The sequence below is a fragment of the Neopelma chrysocephalum genome, unplaced genomic scaffold (genome assembly GCF_003984885.1).
Source record: "Neopelma chrysocephalum unplaced genomic scaffold, ASM398488v2 Primary Assembly neopelma1_92980, whole genome shotgun sequence".
Classification (NCBI taxonomy): Eukaryota; Metazoa; Chordata; class Aves; order Passeriformes; family Pipridae; genus Neopelma; species Neopelma chrysocephalum.
The window spans coordinates 1-9,062 of NW_020921697.1; the positions used below are offsets into that span (position 1 = coordinate 1).

The following is a 9,062-nucleotide window of genomic DNA, read 5'->3' on the forward strand; positions in this document are numbered from 1 at the left end:
CCCAGGCCCCGAGCTGAGGACGGAGAGCCCGGAGGACAAATCCCCCCATGAGACCCTGGTGGGAGAGGCCGTTTTGAAGGGCTCCACGGTGCAGGAAGGCAACAGGGAGGAAAAGGGCCGGAGATCCCCCCGCAGGAGGGGCTCCAAAGCCAGCCCAGGGTGCTCTGAGGAGGAAAGACCCAGCCTGTGCCAGGAAAGCAGCTGGAGCTTGAGGGGGAGCTTGGACCTGGTGGTCCCTGAGCAGCCTCCCAGCAGGCAGAAGCCCTTCAGGTGCTTGGAATGTGGGAAGAGCTTCAGGAAGAGCCCCGACCTGCTCCGACACCAGCACATCCACACTGGGGAACGTCCCTACAGGTGTGGGGAATGTGGGAAGAGCTTCAGGACCAACTCCACCCTGATCCAGCACCGTCGCATCCACACTGGGGAACGGCCCTATTCGTGTGGCGAATGTGGGAAGAGCTTCAGGCAGAGCTCCCACCTGATCCAACACCAGCAAATCCACACTGGGAAACGACCCGGGAAAGGGGTGGGAGAGGAGGGCTATAGGGAGGGGGGAGAGCGGGAGGGGTGTTGCCGTGGCGGCCGGAGCTTGAGCCATAGCTCCGAGCTGGTGGTCCCTGAGCAGCCTCCCAGCAGGCAAAAACCCTTTAGGTGCTTGGAATGTGAGAAGAGCTTCAGGACAAGCTCCCACCTGATCCGACACCAGCACATACACACCGGAGAATGGCCCTACACGTACAGGGAATGTGGAAAAAGCTTCAGTAACAGCTCCAACCTTCTCACCCACCAGCACATCCGCAGTGGAGAACAGCTCTACATATGTGGGGAATGTGGGAAGAGCTTCAACCGAAACTCCAAGCTGATCCGACACCAGCGCATCCACACTGGGGAACGTCCCTACATGTGTGGGGAATGTGGGAAGAGCTTCAGTCACAGCTCCACCCTCCGCACCCACCAGTACATACACACTGGAGAACGTCCGTACACGTGTGGAGAATGTGGGAAGAGCTTCAGGTACAGCTCCACCCTCCGCACCCACCAGCGCATCCACACTGGGGAACGGCCCTACACGTGTGTGGAATGTGGCGAGGGCTTCAACAAAAGCTCCAAGCTGATCCGACACCAGCACATCCACACTGGGGAACGTCCCTACACGTGTGGGGAATGTGGGAAGAGCTTCAGGGACAGCTCCACCCTCCGCACCCACCAGTACCTACACACTGGGGAACGGCCCTATACATGCGGGCAATGTGGGAAGAGCTTCACGAAGAGCTCCCACCTCCTCATCCACCAGCGTATCCACACTGGGGAACGTCCCTACAAGTGCTTGGAATGTGGGAAGAGGTTTCAGCAAAGCGCACATCTCCTCCTGCATGAGCGGACACACACGGATGAGAGGCCCTTCCGCTGCACCGACTGCGGGAAGGGCTTCAAGCACAACTCCGCCCTCGTCAGGCACCGGCGCATCCACACCGGGGAGAGGCCCTACAAGTGTGGGGAGTGTGGGAAGAGCTTCACCCGCAGCTCTTACTTGACCTCACACCAACAGACCCACAAGTAAGGGAAAGCCCTACGAGTGCCCCAACTGCGGAAGAGCCTCGGCTGATGCTTCCACCCCGAATGAAGCCCCTGATGGTGAGGCAACCCCTGGAGTCCAGTGACTGTCAGTCCATCCCTTTCGACCACAAAGGGCCAGTCCCCTTTCACGGGGGCAGCTTCTTCCAACAGAACCCTTCTTGGGGTGTGTGTGGAGATTCCTGCCTTGGCTGGAGACCCCCCAAGGTCACCGCTGGAGGTTGAGAGCAGAGATCTCCCCAGGAGCTTTGGTCTGAGGGAGTTCCATCCATCTTTAATTAAGAATTATTGCTTTTGTGCCAGCTTGAGTAGAATTGCTTCAACAATTGCTTTAGTGTAGAGCACTGTCCTGTCCTATCCTGTACTCCTGGTAGTTTTAGTGTTTCTGTTGTGTAGTAAATAATTCTGATGAAGATCTTTTGTCTGATCATTTGTAACCCTAAATAACTCATTTCTATCAATAGATCTGATTTGCCATCATTAAAACCTGGGGGACAAAGTGTTTCACTCACAGCTCTGTAATTCCTCTAAACTGAAACTGTTGTCATAATCCAAGGCTGAGATTGAATCCAGCAGCCCCCAGCACCCCAGAAAAGGGGTTAGGTGGAGTCCTGGGTGGGCTTTGAGTGTGTTTGGGAGTCTTTGAGGGGCCGTGGGAAGGTTTTTGGGGGTCCCAGCACCTTTTGGTGTGAGCTGGGTGCTTTATTGAGTGGCAGGTGCCCTCCCAAATCCCACCCAGAGCGGGTTGACACGGGGGGACACAGGGGGATCCCCATTCCCGATCCATCTCAGGCCGGTTCTGCCCCCCCCAAACTCAACTCCACCCCTTGGGATTCCCCCAAGCCCCTCCTCCACTGCCCCCAATAACCGGGACTGGGCAGGAAGCGGGGAGGGCCCGGCGGTGTCTAACAGAGATAAATCAAGGCAGATCTCTCTCTTTCTTTTACCCCCTGGGCAGTGACCATCAAGAGGCGTCCCTGCTTCACAGCAGAAGCTCCACACACTTCAACAAAGTCTGTGGAAGAATCTGCTCTATGAAAGGTGGCCCTGGGCTTTTATACTTATTCAGTGATGGATCTCCAGTCACATATTGCCAGGCCAGTGAGCAGCTGATCTGTCAAACTCTGCTTCCAAAAGCAGGATGTGTATTGGAAGGTTGGGGAACCAGGCTGGGTTTGGCACAATTCAACACTAAACCAATCCCTTTGGCACCAGCAGTAACTCCCCACAGAGAGCTTGCATTGCTTGCATTCTCCCATCAGATTCTTTTCCAGGTAGAACATCCTGCTACAAGGAGTCTGTTACCACCTGCCCCAGAAAGGAGGGGGTAACCCAGGTTCTTATTAATAAATCCCTTGGGGTGGATTAGAGTGAAACGACACTTAACAATGAGTGTTTGAAAATATATATATATGCAGGGTTTATTTTAGAACACTTTTGTTTCAAAGGTAAACAGGTATGTTGCCATTTTGGGTGTTACCATCTCTATCTCTCATCTACAGCAATATGGCATAAAGAGAACCTTTAGGGAAAATGCGTAAGGGAGAGCAAGGAAAGACAGGAGAAGGGTGAGGGAGAGTAAGGGAAAGCAAAGCTGAGAGTGGAAAGATGTCTATAGTCACTGCCCACGGGGTCCAGCGATGGAACTTGGGAGTTGCAGCTTCCATGTCTGTGAGTTGAAGTGGTGGCCTTGATCCATTGGGGATGGGGGAGGGAAGCCCCCACACTGCAAGAAGTTCTGAGTTATTATATCCATGGATGGTGTCCCGGGCCATGCCACGAACCCCCAACATCTCCTGGGCCTGCGCAGAGTTCCCATGAGGGGCCTGGGAAAAGGGTTTTTCCTGCCTTCCAAGGTTGGCAGGGGGGGGATGGGCTTTGATGGGCCATCAGAGGTATAATGCAAAAGTCCTGCAGAAGCCTGCAAGAGTCCCTTGGCAATCCTAGAATGCATAAATCATGAACCATTTCAGTCTCTGACACCACCTCGTGATTTATGCATTCAATAATTTCTCTTTTGTTGTTCGTTGTGAATCTTCTTTGTGGGTGGTGCCTTTTGTGTAGTGGACAGAAAGAGAGAAGAGTAAAGAAAAGGAAGAGATAGATAAGTCTTTTCCCAGTGCAATGCAATTCCCGAAAAAACCCCAAACCTTACAGTAAAATAGTAAGCATATGGGACATAACAGGATCTCAATAGCTACAATCAAATTTCCTAACACTAACAAAGTTACAAACATCAGGATTTAATACTGACCCAAATCTAATTTTCATTAGCCACTGTCTCCACCCCGTGAGTAATCAGGTATCCTTTAATGCATGGTGTGTGTGAGGGATTCTATAATAATGTGTCTGTTAGAGGGGCCAATGTGTCTTGAAATTGGACCTGAAATTACACATCAGTTCTTATGCAAATACATTGAGTTACTTGGGAGTTGGTACGAGGCCTTCTTATATTCTCTTCAGGTAACACTTTCCTTTCTTTTGTCTCGATTTAGTTTAATTTCTTAATATTTTGAGAAATTTAGCCAAATATAAAATTTGATGCCTTCTGAGGCAGAGGGTTGTGCAAGTTTGGAGCTGGCTTCCTGCCAAGTCTCCGAAACTCGACAACAGGGTCTCCTTCCCAGAGAGGGAAGGAAAAAAAACCGAAAAACCAGGCAGCCAAAAATCTAGCAAAAAAAAAATATATATTTTATGTATAAAACAGAGATATACAATGAGAATTATATATATGAATCTATGACCCCAAATAGCTTCCCGAAGGGAAGAGGGGGAAGGGAGAAGGGAAAAGGATAAAATTGGGTGAGAAGGGACAAAAACGAAACAAATCTACACAATCTAAAAACCCAGCAAAGCGGAAGAATTGGCAAGAGCTCACCACTTCCCTTGAAAGAAAACAGTACGTCTGGACACGGCCCAGCACTCTCTCCTCACATGTGGCCGATAACAGCAGTTACTGTAGGCCTCAGCTCCAGATAAGCCAGGCCCAGACAGGGACCACCGTTCTCCAACCTCGCCGGAAGAGAAGAGAGCGAGCTCTCTTATCAATGCCTTATTTATACCCTAGGTTACGTAAAGGAATAGCATGGAATACTTCCTTGGTCACTTTCCTAGTTCCTTCCTGGTTACAAGCTGGTCTCCAGGAAGGCCTAGACTGAAACCATCACATTCTCCACCCCTTATTCCATACTATTTCTTTACGTAACACCTATATATTGCGTTTGTCTCTATACCGCGCATATACATATATACATATATAGTCCATGTTTATTTTTTCTCGAAGGCTGTCGTCTGTCGTTGAAGAACAGCACCAACAGCAGCTCGGTTTGGGTTCTTGGCCCTTTCATCATAATCACAGTTCTGGTTTAGGGCTGGCTCATTGGTTTGGGCTGTGTCATCATTGGTCATCCTTGGATACATGTATCGGCTTTGTTCAGGTCTTTTTCGTCTGGTGTCTGGTCTCCTGTAAAATACAACTCAAGCCACAGAATTAGTTTTTCCCCAGGGTTAGGTTTCCTTGGGGCACACATTGGATCTCTCCATCCTTCCTCATAACCCACTAGGTATATCCGGGCCCTTGAGCGAAAACAATCCCACGAATGGGTTTGTCTTGGCCTGAGGGAGGAGTGATCCAAACGGCCCTACCTAACATACCTTTTAGATGGATTGCTGGAACTTTGTCTCCATCTACAGTGTGGAGGGATTCTGCTTGGGCAGGACCAGCTCGGTTGACTGAGCCTCGGGTGTTGACTAGCCAGGTGGCCTTGGCTAAGTTCTTGTCCCAATTTTTGTAAGTTCCCCCACCTAGTGCCTTTAGAGTCGTTTTCAACAGTCCATTACATCTTTCTACTTTTCCTGCAGCAGGTGCATGATATGGAATGTGATATACCCGTTCAATACCATGCTCCTGTGCCCAAGTGGCCACTAGACTGTTCTTGAAATGAGTCCCATTGTCTGACTCAATGCGCTCTGGAGTGCCACGTTTCCACAGGACCTGCTTCTCAAGGCCTAGGATGGTGTTTCGGGCTGGTGCATGCGGTACCGAATATGTTTCCAACCATCCTGTGGTTGCTTCCACCATAGTAAGCACATAGCGTTTACCTTGGCGGGTCTGTGGCAATGTGATATAATCCACCTGCCATGCCTCTCCATACTTATACTTCTCCCAACGTCCACCATACCACAGGGGCTTCAGTCTTTTTGCCTGCTTAATAGCAGCACAGGTTTCACAGTCACGGATAACTTGAGAGATGATATCTTTCGCTAAATCCACCCCTCGGTCTCGTGCCCATCTATGAGTGCCATCTCGGCCCTGATGACCCGAAGCATCATGGGCCCATCGAGCTAGGAACAACTCTCCCTTCTGCTGCCAGTCTAGGTCTGCTTGTGAGATCTTGACCTGTGCAGCTCGGTCTGCCTGTTCATTATTAGCATGTTCCTCATTAGCTTGCTTCTTGGACACATGGGCATCCACATGGCGGACTCTTACATCTAGTGTCTTCGCTCTGGCAGCGATGTCTAGCCACAGATCAGCAGCCCAGACAGGTTTCCCTCTACGCCTCCAATTCATCTTTTTCCACCGGTCTAGCCATCCCCATAGGGCATTGGCTATTATCCACGAATCGGTGTACAGGTAGAGCCTTGGCCATCCTTCTCTCTCTGCGATACCTAGGGCCAATTGGACACTTTGAGTTCCACAAACTGACTCGATTCACCTTTACCTTCAGTGGCTTCCGCCACTCATCAGGTGGGACTCCAAACAGCTGCTTTCCACTTCTGGCTCCTCCCTACAATACGGCAGGAACCATCAGTGAAAAGGGCATAGCGCGTCTCTTCATCTGACGGCTGATTATATGGCAGAGCTTCTTCAGCTCAACTCACTGGCTCTTCTTCTTCATCTGCCAGACTGAAGTTCCCACCTTCAGGCCAATTAGTTATAATCTCCAAAATTTCAGGGCGATTCGAGTTCCCGATTCGGACACGTTGCGTAATCAAAGCAATCCACTTGCTCCATGTGACATCGGTAGCGTGATGCATAGAGGGCACCTTCCCTTTGAACATCCAGCTCAACACTGGTAATCGGGGTGCCAGGAAGAGCTGTGCTTCGGTACCAATTACCTCTGAAGCTGCTCCTATGCCTTCATACGCTGCTAAGATTTCCTTCTCCACAGGGGTGTAATTGGCCTCAGAACCTCTGTAGCTTCGGCTCCAAAAACCCAGTGGTCGCCCTCGTGTCTCGCCAGGCACCTTTTGCCAGAGGCTCCATGAGGACCTTTGTCTCCAGCTGCAGTGTAGAGCACATTCTTTACATCTGGTCCCGTCCTGACTGGTCCAAGAGCCACGGCATGTGCAATCTCTTGCTTGATCTGCCTGAAAGCTTGTTGTTGTTCAGGATCCCACTGGAAGTTGTTCTTTTTACCGGTCCCAAAGTAAAGAGGGCTCACAATCTGGCTGTACTCTGGGATGTGCATCCTCCAGAAGCCTATGGCTCCCAGAAAAGCTTGGGTCTCTTTCTTGTTTGTTGGTGGAGCCATTGCTACAATCTTGTTGATTCCATCTGTTGGTACCTGGTGTCGTCCATTTGCCATTTCACCCCTAGGAACTGGATCTCTCTGGCAGGTTCCTTGACCTTACTCTTCTTGATGGTGAAACCAGCCTTGAGGAGAACCTGGATAATCTTCTGTCCTTTCTCAAAAACTTCTTCTGCTGTGTTCCCCCATACAATGATGTCACCGATGTACTGGATGTGTTCTGGAGCCTTACCCTTCTCTAGCGTGGCCTGAATCAGTCCATGGCAGATGGTTGGACTGTGCTTCCCCCCCTGGGGCAGTCGGTTCCAGGTGTATTGAACACCCCTTCAGGTGAAAGCAAACTGTGGCTGCACTCTGCCGCTAAGGGGATGGAGAAGAACGCGTTGGCAATGTCGATGGTGGCGTACAGCTTTGCCGTCATCGTCCAGTATGGACCAGTATGGACCAGTATGGGGGCTGTGGAGAGAGACGGAGTGTTAGGGACCAGTATGGACCAGTATAGACCAGTATGGACCAGTATGGAGCAGTACAGAGCAGTACGGACCACTATGGGCCAGTACAGACCAGTATGGACCAGTATAGACTAGTATGGAGCAGTACAGACCAGTATCGACCAGTACAGACTAGTACGGACCAGTATGGACCAGTACAGACCGGTATGGACCAGTATGGACCACTATGGACTGGTGTGGGGGCTGTGGGGAGGGAAGAGTGGTTAGAAACCAGTATGGACCAGTACAGACCAGTATAGACCAGTATGGACCAGTATGGGGGCTGTGGAGAGAGAGGGGGTGTTAGAGACCAGTATGGACCAGTATGGACCAGTATGGATCAGTAGGGATCAGTATGGACCAGTATGGACCAGTATGGACCAGTATGGACCAGTAGGGATCAGTATGGACCGGTGTAGACTGGTGTGGGGGCTGTGGGGAGAGAGAGGGGGGTTAGAGACCAGTACGGACCAGTACGGACCAGTATGGACCAGTATGGACCAGTAAAGAGGCTGTGGGGAGGAATGCGGTGTTAGAAACCAGTAGGGACCAGTACGGACCAGTATGGAATGGTGTGGGGGCTGTGGGGAGAGAGAGGGGGGTTACGGACTAGTATGGACCAGTATGGACCAGTATGGACCAGTTTGGACCAGTGACACCCTCCAGACCAGACTCCAGTCCCTCCCAGGACAGCCCAGTAACCCCTCCCAGGCTCCCAGTTTGGACCAGTCGCCCCCCATTCATTCCCAGTTTGAACCAGTAACCCCTCCCAGTGCTCCCAGTTTGAACCAGTAACCCCTGCCAGTGCTCCCAGTACAGCCCAGTAACCCCTCCCAGGCTCCCAGATTGGACCAGTAACTCCTCCCAGTGCTCCCAGTATGGACCACTCCTTCCCAGTACAACCCAGTAACCCCTCCCAGGCTCCCAGTTTGAACCAGTAACCCCTCCCAGTGCTCCCAGTATGGACCAGTCTCACCCATTCATTCCCGGTTTGAACAGGTAACCCCTCCCAGTGCTCCCAGTTTGGACCAGTAACCCCTCCCAGTGATCCCAGTATGGACGAGTAACCCCTTCCAGGCTCCCAGTTTGAACCAGTAACCCCTCCCAGTATGGACCAGTAACCCCTCCCAGTGCTCCCAGTATGGACCAGTAACTCCTCCCAGGCTCCCAGTACAGACCAATAACCTCTCCCAGTGCTCCCAGTATGGCCCAGTCACCCCCATTCATTCCCAGTATGGACCAGTAACCCCTCCCAGTGCTCCCATTATGACCAGTAACCCCTTCCCAGAGCTCCCAATGTGACCAGTAACCCCCTCCCAGTGCTCCCAGTCATTCCCAGTATGCCCAGTAACCCCTTCCCAGTGCTCCCAGTACGACCAGTAACCCCTTCCCAGTGCTCCCAGTATGTCCAGTAACCCACTCCCAGTACTCCCAGTATGACCAGTAACCCCCTCCCAGTACTCCC

General features: G+C 51.5%; 1 pseudogene; it reads left to right on the top strand.

The window, feature by feature from the left end:
• The first annotated feature begins 259 nt into the window (after window positions 1-259).
• LOC113980194 lies at window positions 260-7,672 on the top strand (annotated as a pseudogene).
• Window positions 7,673-9,062: the final 1,390 nt, after the last annotated feature.